This window comes from Rattus norvegicus, chromosome 1 (assembly GCF_036323735.1).
Source record: "Rattus norvegicus strain BN/NHsdMcwi chromosome 1, GRCr8, whole genome shotgun sequence".
Taxonomy (NCBI): domain Eukaryota; kingdom Metazoa; phylum Chordata; class Mammalia; order Rodentia; family Muridae; genus Rattus; species Rattus norvegicus.
In genome coordinates, this window is record NC_086019.1 from 244,388,167 (window position 1) to 244,407,353 (window position 19,187).

At 45.6% G+C, this 19,187-nt stretch overlaps 1 long non-coding RNA gene across 1 annotated transcript; it reads right to left on the reverse strand.

Moving 5' to 3' along the window:
• Positions 1-3,715: 3,715 nt before the first annotated feature.
• LOC102549247 (uncharacterized) lies at positions 3,716-15,967 on the reverse strand. Its single transcript, NR_185100.1, is given in 3 exon segments — positions 3,716-10,051; positions 14,161-14,293; positions 14,427-15,967. It is a non-coding gene; the product is annotated as an uncharacterized LOC102549247 (long non-coding RNA).
• Between the last annotated feature and the right edge of the window lie 3,220 nt (positions 15,968-19,187).

The window sequence follows — 19,187 nt, forward strand, 5'->3', positions numbered from 1 at the left end:
GTTGGATGTCCTGGAACTCACTCTGTAGATCAGGCTAGCCTTGAACTCAAGAGATCCAATTCCCTCTGCCTCCAGAGTCCTGGGATTAAAGGCTTGTGCTACCACGGCCCGGCTTAGAACAGTTTTGTTGTCACCTTGTGACTCAGAGGGTGGCCTGTCCAATCAGTATGGACATAAGTATAGATTCCTATGCTTTCTGATAGATGATATCATGTGGGGGAAGTGGTCACTATTCACATAGGTATAACTAATACTGCTACACATCAGACTGTTACACATGTCTAGTCCATGTGAGTCCTGTTCAAACCAGCACTTTTCATCCAAAAACTTACCCTTCTCTATCTATCACCCTTTCATTTCTACACTCTCCCGATTGAATTGCATCTATTCTTAGGGCTTTACATGCAGAAGCATAGTGTGTGGGGAGTTACAAACCAAGGAGTCCTAGAAATGTATTTGGAGCCATTTTACCATTATGCATACATAGTCTTGCTGGGGATCAGAGGCACAGGCCCTCTTACATCCTTTTAAATTATTGTTAATGTTAGTGTGTGTGTGTGTGTGTGTGTGTGCGCGCGCGCGCGCGCGCGCGCGTGCGCGCGCGCCTGGGGGCACCTGTGTGTGGGAGTCAGAAGGAAGCTAGTGGGAGTTGGTTTTCTCCTTCTGTCCCGTGGGTCTCAGGGATCAAACTCGGATCTTTAGGCTTGGCAGCAGGTGTCTTTGGCCAATGAACCACCTCGATGGCCTTGTTTTCATTTTTTTTTTTCATTTGTTTTTATAAGGCAGTGTCTTCCTATGTAGCCCAGGCTGGCTTTGAACTTGTGGCGATCCTCCTGCCTCAGTCCCCCAAATGCTGGATTACAAGTGTATGCCACCATGTCCAGCTGTTGCCATTCTTCATCTTGAAGAGGCAAAAGCTCACCACTCCTGTGTTGCGTGCAGTTTCTACTACCCGGGTTTAAGCTCGGGGCAGACCACACTACCAGCCACTGCCCTGGTTCCCTTGGATCCGAGGATTAAAGAACACACACAGATGCACACACACACACACACACACACACACACACACACACACACACACACACACACACACAAGCTCACTTTTAACCTGCCTTACAGCTCTTACAGCTCTGTGGCTGGGCTCTTCTAAGACTCCCATGGCTAGCGTGCCCTTCCCTTTGCTCCTTGCTCAACACTCTAAATCTTCCCTCAACTTAGTTGCCCAGTTACCTTCTCCTTGCTCGGCACCCTAAATCTACCCTTGGCTTAGTTGTGTCTGCCTGCTGTCACAGGCCCAGTCAGGGAAGCACCCAATAGCCATCTCACCCCTCCAAAGTTTGGTGCATCCTCTTTCCTCTTCCTACATCTCCTAGTCTGCCTGCGGGAACCTGGAAGTCCCGCCTGTTCCACTCAGTCATTGGCTGCTGGTGTTTTTATTGATCGATGAAGAACCAATTGGAGACCAGGACCTTTAGCGTTCCAATGCAGATTACCAATCAAAGCATCAGAGCCACCTCCTACACTCCTGTTGGCGGTAAGTTTTTCATTGTGATGGTGAAATAGTCTTGTGCACTTGAACACTTCATCTCCAACTGATGGTGCCACCGGGGAGATTTAGATTTAGGAAGAGTGGCCTTACTGGAGGAAATATGTCAGGGGAGCGGGGAGGAGGGGGCTTAAGAGCTTAAATATTCCTGCCACTTTAGCCACTACAAATTCACTCTGCTCTTAGCCACCAAGATGCCCTGCGGCCATGCTTCCCGCCTTGATGGTAGTGGCTTCTTTTTGTCCCTCTGGAACCATAAATCCAAGTAAACCCTTCTGAAAGTTGCCCTGGTCATGGGCCTTTATTATAGTAATTGAAAAGGAACCAATATCCGATCATTAGTTTACACTTCCCAATTTCTTCCAAACTGAGGCGAAAAGGTAAATTGTTTAGAGTCCTTTTTGGGGGAACCCATCGGGCTGTCTCCTATCAATCCAACCAATTTCTTAGGGTGTTGCTTTAAGGGTTTTCATCTTCAACCATATGCAGTCTCTGTTTTGATGCCTTTTTAAACAAACTATTGTTTTAAAACTTATAATTGTGTGTGTATAGGGCTATGCATGTGCATGTGTGTACATGTGTGATCACATAATGTGTGTGTGTACACGTGTGGAGGCCAGAGGTTAGCATCAACTGTCTTTATTAACTTTTTTTCTTTTTTTTTTTTTTCGGAGCTGGGGACCGAACCCAGGGCCTTGCGCTTGCTAGGCAAGCGCTCTACCCCTGAGCTAAATCCCCAACCCTATTAACTTCTTTTTATTTTATTTTATTTTTTTTTTTTTTTGGTTCTTTTTTTCGGAGCTGGGGACCGAACCCAGGGCCTTGCGCTTCCTAGGTAAGCGCTCTACCACTGAGCTAAATCCCCAACCCCTTTAACTTCTAACTGTATGTGTATGATGTGTGTGGTTGTCCATGTACCATGCAGCTGTGTATAGCTGAGGACAGTTTCATGGAATCTGTTCCCTCCTTCCACTTGTAAGTGCGCTTCAGGATTTAACTCAGGTCATCAAGCTTGTGTGCCAAGTCCTTTAACAACTAAGCCATCTTGCTGGTGTTTGACCTTTATTTTTGAGGCACGGTCTCAATGAGCCTGGAGCTCATTGGTTCAGGCAGACTGGTTGGCTAGCAAGCTGCCCCCATCCTGCAGCACACCAATCTTGTCTCCACCTCCCAGCACTAACATCACAGCAGCTACCGCTGCACCCAGCTTTTTATGTAGTGATGGGGATTCAAAGTTGGGTCCTCATAGTTGCATGGTAAGCGTGCTACTCACTCTCTCCTTGCCTCCCTATTCTTTCATTTCTTAACCATTTACAAATTTCCATCCTGCAGGGATGGATCTCTTGACACTACCTTTTCTTTTCCTCCTTTGCCATTCTCCACAAATGCTCTGTGTGCCCCCCACCCTGTCTCCCAACCCCCTCACCAGGGACGGCTCTGAGGTCACTAGTGTGTGGCCCTGAGAGCCCAAGCTTGTCTCACACTCCCCAGTCTTTGTTTAGCTGGTAACAAGGGATAGGAGTTTACTTCTTTTAGCTGTTTTGTGTTTATGGATTGAACAGGCCTTGGGAAGTTGGGTTCATCCTTTTTAAGTTCTACAGCTTTTGCCTCTGGTGACATATCATTGCTGTTCAGGGATCAAAGACTTGTCCGTGTTTCCCTTTTTCTCTCCTATAAGGAACACAGTGGAAATTGTAGACTTGGGGAGCCTGGGGCTTTTTGCTTTTCCAGAGCAGAGGATTAAACTCAGAGCCGTGTATTTGCTAGACAGGTGCTCTATCACTTAGTCACGTCCCCAGTATCAGGGACACAAGTCTTGCTTGTCTCTATACTATCTGGGGATAGCCAGGTTTAGAGAGTAGAGTCTTCTAGACTAAGTCTGTCATTTGTAAGACAGTTAAAGGGAAATGATTATAATTATATAAAGCTAGGGAGCAATATCATGTGACTGCTCTCATTATGTAAGAGCCAGGTTTGCCTTGTTTCTTCAGTACAGAGGACTGAACTCAGAGCCTCTAAGAGAGCACTGCACCAATGAGTGATGTATCCCCACTTCGGAACTGCCCTCACTTCTGACCCAATTACCAATTTAAAGGGGTTTCTAGAAACACCTTAGGGGGTCCATAATGCACTCTAAGTAATCACAGAGCCTTTGGGAAGCTGTTTTGGGCAGTAGCCTTTTATTTCAGGGCAAGTATACAGGTCAAAATTAACCAAAGCAACAACCACAAGACTGACTGTGCGAGCGAGCATCCAGATGTGGCGCTTTTCTCGTGCTCGGAACAGCATGCCCTCCCAACAGAGATAATGACCATAAGTATTGTCAACTAGAGGCCATTACTTGAGCGTCAGCCTTCAGAGGGCGTTTTGTTTTGTTTGGCTTAAGACTTAGTATCTGAATGATAGTCTGAGTCCATCTAGACTCAGCCCCAACCCCACCTCATTAAGGTTGGCTGATGTCACCTGGTCTAGGAGCCTACCATGCAGGAGTCACCATCAGCATAAACACCAGGACTGAGGGAATAAGAAGTCATTAAGGCGGGATGAGGTAGATCATGCCCCTACTCACAGCATTTGAGAAAGGTGGAGCAGAAAGATTAGGATTTAAGGATGGCTTGGTCTTTGTAGTTTGGCCTCATGTTAAGGGAGTAAGAGGAGGAGGAGGAGATGCATTATCAAAAAAAAAAAAAAAGGAAAGATGAAGACAGCAGATAAAAATAGCAGCTATACTGAGTATATGGAGAGAGGGAGTAAAACAGACCCATATTCTAATTCTTACAGTAATCATGCAAAGTTGGATATTTCCTAGTACAGAGTTATGGGAGACACAATGACACGTACCCACACCACGTTGTCGCTGTAAAGGCAGCAGAAGGATCAGGATTTCAGGGCCAGCCTGTGCTACAGGAGACCCTGTCTCAAAATACAGTGGTAGAGTTGGCCATGGGGACTCACACCTATAATCCCAGCATGCAGTAGGCTGTAGGAGGAGTATGGAAGTCTGAGGCCAGCCTTAGTTACAGAGTAAGATCCTGTCTCCAAAACACTTTTTTTTAATTGAAAAAGAAGGGATGGACAGAGTACATGAGGTGTGCTACGAGTCTTGTGAGGACATATAGCTAGATCTGGGAGCCAAAAGTTAGGGGAAGAACGATGTGGACGTCTGAGAAGGGCTGTCCCCAGCAGTAAAAGGAGCCAGTACAGAATTCAGGATGGGAAAGTACCTGTCGTATTCAAGTGACAAGAAGTTGGTTCACTAGGGGTGAGCTAGCAGATTGAAGATTAACATCAGAATTCAGAGAACGGAGGAAATGTACACAGGACCATAGCCAGTGAAGCATTCACAGCCGACAGAAGCAGGCTAGAAATGTCAACGGGGAAATTAATGGAGGACGCGAGGAGGAAAGGGAGCCCCTCGCCCCGTCGTCTGCAAGTTTCACAAACAAGATTAGGAACCACATAACACCTTGACCTCCTTGTCACCAGCGTATAGTAAGGATTCCTCTGACTCTCATTTAGTTGAGACGAGGTTTCATAAAGAGTAGGATAGCCTCCAACATGATATGTAGCCGAGGACATCCTGAAACTCCTGCTCCTCCTGCCTCCACCTGATGTGTGCCGCTGTGCCCAATTTGACTGACGGTTTATCAGCTGGCAAAACTGTGTAGTGCTCTGTGAAGTAATGTTCCCAGAAAAAAACAAAACAAAGCCCACACCTTCTCAAAGGCTTCTCAGAGCTGACTGGTTGGTGAAGAGTTTTGTGACTGTCCAAAGTTAAATGTGGAAGATCCAGAGTCAAACTATCCTTGGCTCTCTTGACTTTCCTCACAGACATACACTGGTATCTATTCCGGAACCTTGTGGCTGTCAGGCCAAACCTCCGGACTTTGGGACCTTAGCAGACCACTAGTTTCCACCAATCTCAAGGCCAAAATATCCATGACAGCATCTGAAGCCTATAGCAGAGGTCACCCTGCCTTTCTATACCCACCTACTACTGGACATTCCTACCAGTAGATTTGAAAAAAAAATGCCTTGCTTCATGACTTGACTTTCATAAACCTTAACACAACCATTTTCACATTGGAGCGTGTGGTTTCAAGCAACCTGGGTCCCTGTTCCCGAGACCTAGCCACTCATGTCTGGCTCAGAATAAGCTATCTCTTGTTCCATTTGAGTTATGTTTTATGTTGACGGCATTATAAACCACCTTGAAAACCCAATTTCAAAGTCAACTCCTTAGATAATAACTCTAACTATACCAAAACATTTCCACTGGATCTTTTAAATTCTTTCAACAGTGCAACTTTGGAGGCCACCAAGGTGTGTGTGTGTGTGTGTGTGTGTGTGTGTGTGTGTGAGAGAGAGAGAGAGAGAGAGAGAGAGAGAGAGAGAGAGAGAGGTGGCACTGTTAAGACAGTCCCAGTGACTCTTTCTTTAGAAGTCTCCACCCATTCAGGGAGTATGTTACTGTCCTCTTCTTCCACCTTTCTCTTTCCCTCTCTCTTAATGTCCATACTGGCATCTATATTAATGTCTTTTTCTTAATAAGCTCCAGCTTTGGTTCATATTGACCAATACTGTCAACAGTCTGACTTCATCTCACAGAAATGGTGGTCTCAGCTGCTTGGGAGGCTGAGGCAGGAGAGTTGCAAGTTCAAGGCCTGTCTGGGCTAAAATGATTCCTCCTTTCACCCGAATGGAGCATGGCTACACATACCAAACGCTCCCTGGCTCAGCTGAAGACAACTGCGGGCGGCCACACTGTGCTGTGTCTCCTGCTCCGGACAGAAATGCACATAAAAAAGGAAAGCCACTTGGCTGAGATATAAGTGCTCGATATGAACTGGTGCTTCTCCAAAGAGAGAACGGCCCCTGAGCAACTGTTCAAGGCCACTGGGCACCAAGAAATGCAAGTTGCAAGGTTAAGCACTACGTCAGCCCCGCAGAAAGGCGAAGGCCTTAAACTCAGGCAACACCAAACATCAGACCAGACCCAGGATACATACAGATGGCTGTGGCCATCGGCCCAAGCCACTTCCTTTTGTACTGAAACTAAAATAGTCATAACCCACATGCCGCCATTTTCTCTCCTAAATGAACATCTCCAACAAGGATGCCTTTTTTATGGTTGCCCCCACCCCCCAAGTATGCATAAGAGTGTTTAGAACTGTGATTAACATTCAGAAACTGAGAATGACTTTAAATGGCCAATAAACAGATGCATGGGCACACAATTGACATTTAGAATAATAAACGACATATAGGCCTCACCGACAAAAAAGAAAAGATACAAAATATTCAATTTGTGACTCTACATACCTAATGTTAAAAAACGGGTTAAACTAACCAAGTGCTGTGAGACAAGAGAGCCCACTGCAGAAAAAGAGGCTGGGAAGAAGGATCTTGGGACACCACGTTATAGTGCCACACTGGACGCATGTGCGAGTTAAATTAGGTGAGTCCAACTGGTGAAGAGTCACCAGACTATGCACTGACACTTGGTACTTACCGGCGTCAGTATTAAACTTCAATAAAAGGGATGGGGAAAGTACCTGCCGGCCCTGACAACGAGTCAGGACTTGGATGCGCTGTCCCACCTTGAGTGAGAGACAGGGATAAAACACACTGTCGAGTCAAAAAAGCGGGGGTGGGGGTAGGGCGTGGGGGTGGGGTGGAAGATAGGGTTCTCAATTCACAGATGCCATGTCTTCTGACTCGAGTTACTTTTTTTTTTTTTTAAGACACAAGGTCTTAAACTATGTGGCCTAGACGAGCCAGGAGCATCCCAGATTCCAGCGATCCTCCTGCCTCAGCCTCCCGAGTGGCTGAGTCTACAGAGTTTGCTTCCTTGGCACCCAGCTTCATTTAAAAATGCTGAGACCGACCCAGGAGGTTCCAAAGTTCTTCGAAAGAGAGAACCTACTCTAGAAAAACCCCGGGCAGACGGAAACCATCTCCTCTGTGCTTAGTCCTAAAGTAACTTGCTGTGTTGTTGTTTGTCCCGATGCCGGTTAAATCAAGGCATCGCTCTGAAACCATTAATCGAGGTTGCTCTAATACAGCTCTGAAAAAGCCAAACACCGTGTGAGGCCTGTGCAGACTAGAAATGAGAAGGCCATTGAAGAATCTTATAGGTTATTTCTAATAAGTAAGTATTGGTAATCAGAACCCACATAAAAACAAAAGCTCTTTGGGACCCTGTATAATTTTCTTAAAGCAAAGGGGCTATTTGACAATTCTATTCTCAGCCTTGCCTTGTAAGTGACCTTATATGAAGCCGTCGTTTTACAATCCCAAACACCTACGAGTCCTGGCTGGGTCTGGTTTATTTCTCCTTACAGCTCTCCCTAGTTTTAATCTTTTAAACTTTCGCTTTTTTCTTTTAATCACTTTTTCCTTTGAAAATTATTTAATTTTTTTTGTCCAGCAGTGTGTTCTACATCCATCATAAAGTTAAATTCATCAGGTGAACTTCCACTTGAGGTTAACTTGAAACAAGTGTACACCTTTCTCAAACTGAAGCTGACCCCACCCCGACCCCGGACCATGACTGAGGCCCAGCAGGAGGGCTGACAAACTGCACGGTCCCTTAGCCATATCTGCTCGAGGGAGACCCACACAGGCAGTTATGCTTCTGAAGGATCCTCAACAAAGATAACCCGGCTTGGAAGCATGTCTCTGCCATCCAGAGAACATCCTGTGAGGTAAGGCTACGTGAAGAGTCCGATAATCCCAACAGAGTGGAATATTCCAAGTGATACATTGGAAAAACAGCCTTGTTGTGAATCCTGCTAGTGGGGGTTGGGGATTTAGCTCAGTGGTAGGGCGCTTGCCTAGCAAGCACAAGGCCCTGGGTTCGGTCCTCAGCTCCAAAAAAAAAAAAAAGACAAAATGAAACTTGCTAGTGGAAGAGAGGTATTTGGGTACCTGGTGCCTCGTGGCAGTGGGAGAGAAAACAGAGGCCTGAAGCAAATTCCAACAGTACTGTCTAATAGTGGGAGCTACTATCAGAAGCGCATTGTCCTTCAAGGCAGACAAACCCTCAGAGGCTGGCGTGAACATCAAGATTGCAAACTGTGACTTCAACAGCAAATTCCGTCTTTTACAACAAGCAGAACACTTTCTGGGGCAGCCTGACATTCTCCTCGTGGAGACACACAGAAGTCTGGGGCTTAACATGCGTCGGCAAGTGGATTCCCGCCTTTCGACCTACAGAGATTCAGGGTAATGACAGAGAGGTGCTGAGCGGGAGAGACAACATTTGTCCTGTGTGGCTATGGTGAGAAGAATACTTTCAAAGAGCAACTCATTCATTCTCAGTCCCAGTGAGAGACCAGCTTTGGACAGCACTGTGATGGGCCCATTAATAATGTGGGTCATCAAAGTTAGGAACTTATGTGGGGGTCACATCCTGTCTTCAAGGTTACAGACAGGACTTCCTAACGGGCAGGAAATCCAATAAGACAACGGCCTCCTATGTCTTCTCCCTAGTTCTGTTTAACTCTGAGCTAGCTGCTCGAAAGGGATGGCCTTCAGATGATCCCACCGACAACAGCGCACCCTTCCGGTACCATAGGGTATGGCTTAGGCCATCGGAGAACCTCAAGGGGCGTGTTTTCAGCAGCCCGCCCTTTCATTGACCTATCATTGCTTCACTTAGAATCCTCCGAGGAACAACGTGGATCCTGAGGACAAGGAGATACAGCAGAGGGCTGTAGCAGAAGCTCCTACCAGTTCCAACCCACCCCATAGGAATAAGACGCCTACCCCCTCCCATCGTCTCCCAAAACCACCCTTCCCCCAAACACGCGTTACAGTAATAATTCCCAGGCAGCCTTGACTAAAAAAGGACGTCCATGCAGGATGGCAGGCTCTGGGCTGTTCCGTGGAGCATAATAGCCTAGGGGTCTACCTGCCCGGCACAGCTACAGCCTTCCCTGTGGTCTCTCCCTCCACCCAGACAGCACAGGTGACGGAGCTCCAGATAAACTGCTTTCCACTCGGTATGTCCGAAAGGAAATCCATCCCCATTGGGAAACATGGACCTGTACTGGCTCAAGGTTCTGCCTAAGGACCTGGCTATTAACCTCATTGTCTGTGAACTGGCCAAGACCACGAGGAGACCAACCCTAGCGTCTTTAGCAAGTTCAGGTTCCACAGCACAGGAAGAAATTGCAGCTTCAAGGGCTCCAAAAAGAATCTGAATGACTTTGAAGACAACCTCGAAGTAAAGATGCTCACTCCTGGAGAAGTCAGGCGCTCACTGCATTTTGCATAGAGAGGACACAGTTTTCCAAGGTCCAGGTGGGCTTTTTGTTGGCAGACGTTTGATGGCCCCGGCAGGGCAAGCTCCAAGCTGCCTCACCGCGGTATCTCAGGAATCCTTCAGTCTGAATCTTCATGGCCTTGAGGAGTGAGCATCTCCAGGCTAAGCATCCTGCCCACGCTCTTGTTTTCCCTCACCTGCTGGGCTCAGCTTTCAAGCACTTGATCCATCCGCTTCTGTGGGAAAGAGAGGAGATTCTGTAAAGTAACCCAGCAGGAGAGAGCAAGAAAGGAGCAAGCCACAAGGAATTCAGAGTTTGGGTCTTTCTCCAGGCCGGAGTCCCTAGCCATTTGCCTGGCCAGGATTGAGGTGGGCGGGGGAAGCAGGAAGATCTGCTAAAGGACTCTTCTACATGTTCTGAGTAGCTCTGAGCTCTCTACCCTTCCACTCTGAGCATCTGAAGGCCAAGGCCCCCTTTCCCCGGAACTCTCTGGGGAATGGAGATGGCCTCCACCCCTTGGGCCAGGCTGTCTCTCAGCTTTCTGCATTCTGGGAGAGCCATCATCTAAAGCACTGGCTACCCATTACTTCTCTTTGCTAGTTAGCATTAAGCACCAGCGAGTCCACAAAATGCCTTGTCCCCCACACCCTCAACCTCATCTCTGGGCTCCTTGTCTTCTCTTTCTGATACTGTCGAGCATCCAAGGCCTGGAAGGCCAATGGGTAAAGCAATTCCCAGGTTGTCAATCTCAAGGCTGTTGTGCGAATTAGTCAATGTATTTCTCTGCTCTGGCTGAGACCGTCAAAGGCTCCCCAAGTCAACGATATTTGGGGAGGGGTCTAGGAGGAAAAGACTGAGCATCCATCCTGAATACAGATTCTTTTAGGAATCAAATGCACAGTATATTTTGGGAGCCCATCAAACACACGGATTTCCCTACTTTGAAACTGGGACCAGTGAAATGTTCTATGAGTATAAAATTTCAGATACATTTCCTTCCATAGTTTTTATTTATGTTATCAGAGAGACATTATAAAAAAAACTTCCAGGGGTTGGGGATTTAGCTCAGTGGTAGAGCGATTGCTTAGGAAGCGCAAGGCCCTGGGTTCGGTCCCCAGCTCCGAAAAAAAAGAACCAAAAAAAAAAAAAAAACTTCCGCTGGAGAGATGGCTCAGCGGTTAAAAGCACTGACTGCTCTTCCAGAGGTCCTGAGTTCAAATCCCAGCAACCACATGGTTGCTTACAACCATCTGTAATGAGCTCTGATCTGTGTCTAAGACAGCTACAGTGTACTCATATACACTAAATAAATAAAAAGAAAAATATTTTTTAAAAAGGGGGGGGGGCTGGAGAAATGGCTCAGCAGTTAAGAGCACTGACTGCTCTTCCAGAGGTTCTGGGTTCAATCCCCAGCAACCACATGGTGGCTCACAACCATCTGTAATGGGATCTGATGCCCTCTTCTGGTGTGTCTGAATTTACAGTGTACTCATATACATAAAATAAATAAATATATCTTTATAAGAAAAACTTCCTGAAAGAACTACTAAGTGACACTTATCCAGATGGCTGCTTAAATATTGCCAGCTAATATTATTTTGTTGTTGCTGGGGTTTTTGTTTTGTTTTGTTTTGGTTTTGTTTTTGAGGCGGTATCTTGTTATGTAGCCCAGGCTATCCTGGAACTCACTATGTAAGCCAGGCTGGCTTTGAATTCACCTGCCTCTGCCTCCTAGTATGGAGATTAAAGGTGTGACTCGGCCAAATAACTTATTTTTGAAACAGAGCCTTGTGTAACCAAGTCTGGTCTGAGACTCGCTTTGTAGCTCAAACTACCCTGGAACTCCTGAGCCTCCTCCCTCTACCTCTCAAGTGTGCACTTGGCTGTCATTTGTATGAGTCAAAGTTTGTGACAGAGAGATATGAGTAGGTAGGTATGGGGTGGGTGAAGAGGAGAGCATTCAAATCATAACAACATAATCAGATGACCTTCATCAAGCCGTGACTGGGAACATTAGCACAGACAGAACCCATAACATGTTCAGTATTTAAACAAACAAATCCCCATTGGGTTTCTTTTAGCTTGAAAACAGTTTGTCACTAGGGAACCTGAGAGAAACAGTTATTTGGGGTTAGTAGAGTTTTTGTTACATTGAGGTACAAACCATTATTTGAGGCAAACTGTACCTAGCAGGGCACTGTGGTACACACAGCTAATCCCAGCTAATCCAGAAGATTGCTTGAGTCCAAGGCTTTCCTGAGCTTTCATCTCAAAACTCTGACTTAAAAAAAATATTTAAGAGCCAGGCATGATAGCATATCCCTTTAATCCCAGCACTCAGGAGACAGAAGCAGGTAGATCTCTGAGTTCAAGGCTGGTCTACAGAGTGAGTTCCAGGACAGCCAAGGCTACATAGAGAAACCTTGTCAAAGAAGAAGAAGAAGAAGAAGAAGAAGAAGAAGAAGAAGAAGAAGAAGAAGAAGAAGAAGAAGAAGAAGAGGAGGAGGAGGAGGAGGAGGAGGAGGAGGAGGAGGAGGAGGGGAGGAGGAGAAAGAGGAGGAGGGGGGAGGAGGAGGAGGAGGAAGAGGAAGAAGAGGAAGAAGAGGAGGAGGAAGAGGAGGAAGAGGAGGAAGAGGAGGAGGAGGAGGAGGGGAAGAGGAAGAGGAGGAGGGGAGAAGGAAGAGGAGGAGGGGAGGGGGAGGAAGAGGAGGAAGAGGAAGAAGAGGAGGAAGAGAAGGGGGAGGGGGAGGAGGAAGGGGGAAAGAGGAGGGGGGAGGAGAGAAAAGAAAGACCCAAAAATTTAACTGAAAAAAAAAAAAAAGATACTAAAGCTAGTACTTAAAAAGGCAAGAGAATCATGACATTAAGGTCAGTCTTTTTGGCTACACACTGAGGAGCCATAGACCAGCCTCGGCTACATGGCAAGACCTTGTCTCAGAAATGAACAAAACCAAAGGCTGGGTTTTAGGCTTGTTTCAGTAGTCAGGACCTGAGGCTGGGTCCCTAACACCCTGTAAAAAGCTAGATATAACCACAGGAGGCTGAGGCAGGAGGACCTTGGCCTAGCCAAAAGGCAAGTTTCGTGAGATAGCCCAATCTTCAAAGCTAGGGTGGAGGGGAGTTACACAAAATACCAAATATGAACATTTGGCTTTCACATATATGTACATGCCTGTAGGGAAACACACACAAGCAGGGCTGGAGAACTGGCCTTAACTCTCTTAACTTGTCCTAGAACTCTCTCTGTAGGCCAAGCTAGCCTTGAACCCACAGAGATTTCTCTGCCTCTGTTGGGATTAAAGGTGTGTGCCACTGCTCATCTGAGTATGTGAGGCCAGGGCCGATGCCCTTTTACCTTCAATTCATCAGAACTGAGTGTTGCCTAAGGGTGCCAGGACACCAGATTAAATAGTGAATTAAATGTGCTAAGAGGATGGAGATGTTTCCCATTAGTCATCAGAGAATGAATGCGGACATTTACCTCCTCTTGCCAATTCAAACCTCACTATCAGAAGAGCAGAGATTAATTTTAAAGGTCAAACTCACAATAAGTGGGCCCTGCAAGGAGAAACAGCAGCACAAAGTTTGGAAGCAAGAATCTGATATCTGTTAGCTTCTTAGCAAACATGAGAAAACCCAAATGAGTGGGCAGGACTTGTGCCTCATTCTGTAATCCTGTGGAGGCTGAGGCAGGAGGATCACCTTGACTTCGAGACCAGTCTGGACTACACAACAAGCTACTGCAGAGAAAGCCTGGAGATATGGCTTAGGCTTAAGAAAACAGACACAGACACACACAAACTCTTATCTATACACTCATTCATACACACTCATATATACACATATACAGTTACATACATACACACATACATTCATTCACTCACACATATACACAGTTATATACACATACTTATAACACACATATACATTCATACACTCACATATACACATATTCACACAATTTACTCATATAATCACTTATACACACACTCATACACATTTATACACACAATTTAAATATATTTATGAAATTGAGAGAGAGATTAAGTCAGCAAGATGTACGTGTGACTCCTTCATCTGCTGAGTTCTTAAAGCTCTGATCAGCAGGATAGGGAGAGAGTTCAGTCAGTAAATAGAAAACTCAAGTTTGATCCCCAGAACACACATAAAAATCGGGCCTGATAGCACACACATGTAACCCCAGTGCTGGCGAGGCAAAGGCAGGAGACAGTCCCTAGGCTTTGGTGGCCAGCCAGCTTGTCCTTAGCTGTGAGCTCTGTCTCAAGAGCAAGACAGACAGCTCCTGGAAAACCTGGATACCCAAGGACGACTACAGGGACTCACTGTAAGTGATTTACAATGATTCCGGTTGAAATGCTCACTGCACTGGCAGACCATTGGAGGTTTACTCTCCCAAGTGGACACTCAGCAAAGCTCTGGACTTCAGGGTCTCAGTCACCCCTGCAGGCAGCGAAGGCTGTTCGGAAAATAAGAGATTCCTAGTGAGTGCTTAGGTGGGAGGAGCCACGCTCCCTTCCCCCAAACCCTTGACTGCTTAGCACCCTGGAGGGTAGCAGGTAATTTGGGTGTGGCTTTCAGGTTCCCCTTACTGTTTCTGATTTCTGGTAGAAGTTCAAATTGCAATTTCTTTCAGGGTGGCTGGCGGTTTGGTAACGTATCAGAATCCTTAACTGTGGTGGTTAGGCGCGAGGACCTACGGCTTCGTGGCTGTCCCGGGCTTCTCTGACCTCAGCTCCAGCTCCCGGAGACTCCAAGCTCACCCAGAGTTTGCCAGAACTGCAGGAGGTGTTGGGTCACTGCGAGATGTTGGTGCAAAGCAAAACTCTGTTGAAAACTACCCAACAAGGCAAAATAAAAAGGTATTTGATGCTATGACCAAAGTGCAAAGCGGTATTGCCAAGCATCAAGAGTTTTGAAAAATAGCTAACAGCGGTTTTGCGCGATTTGTGACTAAACTGAAGGAGGGCATTGTTTCCGACTAGACTCTTGTTAGTTCCTGGCTGTTGTTCTGTGGATCCACCAACTCTTGTTTGTAAATCAGCCTCAGAGCCTGAAGATGTCCGTCTGCCTCCCAGAAGATGGGAGACTTCAGGGATAGGACTCAAAGGGAGCAAACTCCAAGCTTCCAGCCACAGGGCCAGCTGGTGCAAGGAAAACAACCAGGGGCGAAGAGGAGACAGACACAAAACAATTGAAGTCTATTATCCAAAAAGACCTAACTCATTAATATGATCAAGTTGAACAGCAGGGAGTCAAAATATCCCAGAGAACAGAAAACCATTTAACGAAAACACAAAAAGATCAATCCATTAGCGCTGGAAACTCCGGCACTCACCTGACAGTAATTGACCTATCAGACAGAAAATGCACAGGCCAAGTGGAACCTAGCCCGTGTCATTAGTCACCCGGATCTGTTGACGTTTGAAGAACACTCATCCGACAAGTATGGGTGAACATTATTCTCAAATTCAGATAAAATATTGACTGAGGTTACATTGCAGACTGAAAACCACACTTTAACAAGCTTAAAAACAGAACAGGCCTCTCGCATCACAGCACTCGCGCGACGTGAGTTCGAAGCCAGCTTCAGCTATTAGCAAGACCCAATCTGGAAGCAAAGGGACACAGGTTCTTGGAGTTGAGTGAAATTAAACCAGGAACAGCAGAAACATAGCCGGGAAACCTGTAAATATTTGACAGTTGCACACTCTATTTCTAAAACGGTGATCCATGCTGTTAGTCCCAAATACTTACCAGCAGAGATAGGATTTTTTTTTTTTAAGTTCACAAAGTCCAAGATCATACCATCTTAAAACTGCAAAATCAAAAGAAACAACAAAACCAGAAACAAACCGAAACCAACATTTTTCTAAATGTCACATAAGTCAAAGAAGTTTCAAGAGAAACCTGAACATTTTGAACAATGAAAATATGGTTTATTCAAATGTATGATACAACAAAAACAGAGTTGGGGTGGGGGCGGGGCAGATCTGCAACACTGAATAGCTCAGGAAGAAAACAGAAGCTTCTGCTCTTCCACAGGTCCTGAGTTCAATTCCCAGCCATCTGTAATATTTATTTATTTATTTTATGTGTAAGTACACTATAGCTGCCTTCAGACACACCAGAAGAGGGCATCAGATCTCATTACAGATGGTTGTGAGCCACCATGTGGTTGCTGGGATTTGAACTCAGGACCTCTGGAAGAGCAGTCGGTGCTCTTAACCACTGAGCCATCTCTCCAGCCCCCCAGCCATCTGTAATGGGATCTGATGCCCTCTTCTGGTGTGCATGAAGACAGCTACAGTGGACTCATATACATAAACTAAATAAATCTTAAAAAACAAAAACAAAAACCAGAAGCCTGGCCGGTGTAGGTGCCTGATGTCCTGGCATACACTTAGGGCGGGGAGAGGGGAGGAGAAGCAGGAAGAGCAGGGGAGAGGGCTGAGGATGAAGTTCACTTAGTCCTCCTTAGCGTGCACAGAGCCACTAGGGGTTTATCCCCACTGTAATACAAATTGGACATGGTGGTACAGGGCTGTTATCTCAGAATTTAGGTGACAGAGGTAGGAGGATCTGAAGTTCAAGGTCAGAGTTCATATCTCATCATCTCCATAGCTCATTTGAGACTAGCCTGGGCTACATAAAAATCCTACAACAAAATCAGCCAAAATAGAAGCCCAAGGCAAGCAAAAGAAAAACATAAAGCAAACCTTGATGACATGGAAGACTGGAAAGTGAGAGAAACCGGGTTTTCCGAAAGGACACAGAAATGTTTTCAGCGTGGTGGGGGGGGTAGGTGAGGGTGTGTGTATGAGTATGTGTGTGAGAGCGTGTGAGGGTGTGTGTGTGTGTGTGTGAGAGGGTGTGTGTGAGTATGTGTATATGTGTGTATGAGGGTGTGTGAGAGGGTGTGTGTACATGAGTATGTGTGTATGTGTATATGAGTGTGTGTGTGTGTGTGTGTGTGTGTGAGAGAGAGAGAGAGAGAGAGAGAGAGAGAGAGTATAAGGGTATGTGTGTGTGAGGGTAAAAGGGTATGTGTCTATGAGGGTATAAGGGTATATGTGTGAGGGTGTGTCTGAGGTTGTGTATGTATGTATGTGTGAGACTGTGTATATGTGAGGGTGTGTGTGTGTGGTGTGTGTGTGGGTGTATGTGTGTGTGTATGTATGTGTGTTAGTGTGTGTGTGTGAGAGTGAGGTGGTGGTGAGGGTGTGTGTATGTGAGTGTGTATGTGTGAGTGTATATGAGGGTGTGTGTGTGTGTATGTGTGAGGGTGTATGTGTGAGGGTGTATGTGTGAGGGTGTATGTGTGAGGGTGTGTGTGTGTGTGTGATGTGTATGTAGAGGTCATAGGGTAAGACGCAGGAATCCATTTGTTCCTTCCACCATGATGGTCCTGGGGATCAAACAGAGGAACACAAACAATTGTATAGGTGTGGTGCCTCCCACTGGTGATTCCAACCCTCAGGGGAGTGAGGAAGGACTACTGTGAGTTCAAAGCCAGCCTAGGTTCTAGACTAGGACTCTATCACAGATGAAAGACAAGAGGAGAGAAGGAAGGGGACAACCAGTTCCTTGCCACCCACCAAACCCCACTGAAAGACAAGTCACTGGGTAATCACACACCCAACAGCCTTCCAAGAGAGAAGACGTCGAGTTTTGTGGGTGACGTCTAACAAATAGTCATGGACGGAATAGACATAATCCGTGAGCCTGCCACTGTTGGTGACATCTCTGATTTGCGATGCTTGTATCAATGCCTGATCCAAACAGTATCACTGTGGGAGTTTGAATAGCTCGAATAGTACAGGCCCTGGAGACTCGAGTGTTTGAATGCTTGACCCGTACAGAGAGGCATTATTAGGACGTGTGACATTGTTGGTGGAAGTGTGCCACGACTTTGAGGTCTCCTATGCTCAAGCTACTTCTAGACACAGTCTCCTCCTGCTGCTTCCGGATCAAGAAACACTGCCAGAAAGGCCAGAAGTTCAAGGTTGACTTTGGTTACAAAGTGAGTTCTAGGTCAGCTGCCCTGCATGAGATCCTGCCTCAAAAAGGGATTTTACACTATGGAAACCAGTATGGAGACTTTTCAAACAACTAAAATTAGAACTACCCTGTGACATATATATATATACATATATACATATATATACATATATACATATATATATACATATATATATATATGTATATATGATGCCCATATACCCAGAGGAGTCTATATTCTGCTCCACAGATACTTGGACACTCTTGTCCATTGCTGCTTTACTCCCAGGCCCAAGTAAATGGAGTCAGAGTAGACATCCATCAACAGATTAGTGGATAACAAGAATTTAATATGGACACACAAGGGAATTTTATTCAACTATAAAGAAAACTGGAGCTATAAAAACTTTAGGGAAGTAGATGGAACTGGAAAATATGGTTTTTTTTTATTTGGTTTGGAGGGTGTTCATGTCGAGGTCATTTCTCCTACCATACAGGCCTTGGAGATCAAACTTGGTAGTCAGGCTTGTCAGCCAAGCATTTACATCCACTGCCTTGTCTAGTTCCTGATTTTAGTGGGATTGCTTCAAGTTTCTCTCCATTTAGTTTAATGTTAGCAACTGGTGTGCTGTATATGGCTTTTACTATGTTTAGGTATGGGCCTTGAATTCCTATTCTTTCCAGGACTTTTATCATGAAGGGGTGTTGAATTTTGTCAAATGCTTTCTCAGCATCTAATGAAATGATCATGTGGTTTTGTTCTTTCAGTTTGTTTATATAATGGATCACGTTGATGGTTTTCCATATATTAAACCATCCCTGCATGCCTGGGATGAAGCCTACTTGATCATGGTGGATGATTGTTTTGATGTGCTCTTGGACTCGGTTTGCCAGAATTTTATTGAGTATTTTTGCGTCGATCATCATAAGGGAAATTGGTCTGAAGTTCTCTTTCTTTGTTGGGTCTTTGTGTGGTTTAGGTATAAGAGTAATTGTGGCTTCATAGAAGGAATTCGGTAGGGCTCCATCTGTTTCAGTTTTGTGGAATAGTTTGGATAGTATTGGTATGAGGTCTTCTATGAAGGTCTGATAGAATTCTGCACTAAACCCGTCTGGACCTGGGCTCTTTTTGGTTGGGAGACCTTTAATGACTGCTTCTATTTCGTTAGGAGTTATGGGTTGTTTAAATGGTTTATCAGTTCCTGATTTAACTTCGGTACCTGGTATCTGTCTAGGAAATTGTCCATTTCCTCCAGATTTTCAAGTTTTGTTGAATATAGGCTTCTGCAGTAAGATCTGATGATTTTTTGAATTTCCTCTGATTCTGTAGTTATGTCTCCATTTTCATTTCT